At 36.4% G+C, this 1899-nt stretch overlaps 2 non-coding genes across 2 annotated transcripts; one reads left to right on the top strand and one right to left on the bottom strand.

Annotated features, from left to right (window-relative positions):
• On the bottom strand, positions 1-72 carry TRNAT-GGU (transfer RNA threonine (anticodon GGU)). The gene has a single exon. It is a non-coding gene; the product is annotated as a tRNA-Thr (tRNA).
• A 1504-nt stretch (positions 73-1576) lies between these two features.
• TRNAS-GCU (transfer RNA serine (anticodon GCU)) lies at positions 1577-1664 on the top strand. Its single transcript has one exon. It is a non-coding gene; the product is annotated as a tRNA-Ser (tRNA).
• The last annotated feature ends 235 nt before the right edge of the window (positions 1665-1899 follow it).

Here is a 1899-nt window from a genome sequence, read left to right on the forward strand (position 1 = left end):
AGCCCTTTATCGGACTTGAACCGATGACTTACGCCTTACCATGGCGTTACTCTACCGCTGAGTTAAAAGGGCCCCCTCATCATATATGAATGAGTGAGTCTATTATGGTAGATGGACAACAAATTGGATATGGATAATCCATCTATCTTTATAGATATCAAGTTGAGAACATATATTATAGTAGCTCCTAGGGTAAGGATCGCTATACTGGAAACTCCGGGCTGAGCTGATACAAAACGAATGGAGACAAGTTATGCCTGAGAGCATTTGCTGAAATATGTTTGTATTGCTAGAAGAGACAAAGGCTCAACGGGTCAGGTCCTATTGCAATTACTTGAAATGCGTTTGGATAATATTCTTTTTCGATTGGGTATGGCTCCCACCATTCCCGGAGCTAGACAATTAGTGAATAATGGACATATCTGGGTCAATGACCATATGGTAGATATACCAAGTTACCCTTGCAAACCTCAAGATGTGATTACTATAAGAGATCAACAAAGATTGAGAGCTAAGAATATGGAGCCATTCCAGTTTATGGCTCTTTTTCTTCCTGGAAGAGGAAGATCTTTCTAAAATGAATTAGAAAGAATTCAATTAGAAGATTAGAGGAGTTGAGCAAAAAAATTCCTTGATAAAGAGAAAGAACAACCTAGAATTTCTAAAACTAGAATGGATAGAATCGTTTCTTCTCTCTCAGAAATAGAAGAGAGAGAATTAAGGAATTCTGGAATTTGGATTCAAATGTGGAAGGAAAGAAGTGACGGAATATCCATCAATGGGATTTTGGCGTGTATAGTTTAGTGATACAGGTGGGTTTTATTCGTTACATTATCAACTTAAATAGTTAAAGGATATTTGGATGGATCTCTGATCCATCCAAAGCTCTATCTATCTATAACTAAAGGGCCCGATACAACCATCAGAGTCAGAACAGTGAGCTGTGCAATAACTTCTAGATCCATTTGGTTTTCTTTCACCCTCCATCGACTGAATGTATGAATAAAATGTTGTCGGGATCAATCACTTTTCTTCTATTTTGTCTTCTTCAGAATCCTACCCATTGGTGTAGTTTTGATCAGGAACCTATGGCCTTGAGCAACTGATATCTTTACAATAATACATAAAATAGATAGAGAACCCTAAATATATAGAGAACCCTTCAATATCTAGATAATAAAATTTGATATTGGAGAGAAATAAATGGACTAATCCATGTAACACATTTAATCAAACTGATTGGGGAGGGAATGAAGATATGGTAGAGCTTAAATTTTTGATAGCTTTTTTTCTTGCTTTTACAACAGGTATTCTAGCTATCAAATTAGGTCAAGCATTGTATGACTGCTGATTTTTTCTTCTTTTCTTGGCCTAGCCATCGACTAGGCCAAGAAAAGTAGAAAAAATCAGTCATACAGAACTATTTTTAACGAGATGAACAATACGATTGACTGGATTGTTCTTTATCCAACTGAATAATGGAAATATTCATTATATTGCCGATATAATATGTACATACTATGATATACACCTTTACTCCACCATTCATTTTGTTACACATGAACTCTTCCATCTTGGAGAGATGGCTGAGCGGACCAAAGCGGCGGATTGCTAATCCGTAGTACGGATCATCCGTACCGAGGGTTCGAATCCCTCTCTCTCCGTTTGTCCACTATTGATCCTGAAAATGAATAACCCCGAATCTTTCTACGGAACGGAAAAGGCCCATTAACCTAGAGACTTCCTATTTTGACCTTTTTTTTTCATTGCATAGCACAAAATGATAAAGTTATCATTTTGACTGAGCATTTGAACTCAGTATTTTATTTTTTTCCCGCAGTAAAGTATTACTGTTTATGGAACAGTAATAGCTCCACTCTTTAGTAGAAAAATGATATT

This window comes from Pinus tabuliformis, chromosome 3_1 (assembly GCF_031772625.1).
Source record: "Pinus tabuliformis cultivar Carrire ecotype Pingquan chromosome 3_1, CPIR1, whole genome shotgun sequence".
Classification (NCBI taxonomy): domain Eukaryota; kingdom Viridiplantae; phylum Streptophyta; class Pinopsida; order Pinales; family Pinaceae; genus Pinus; species Pinus tabuliformis.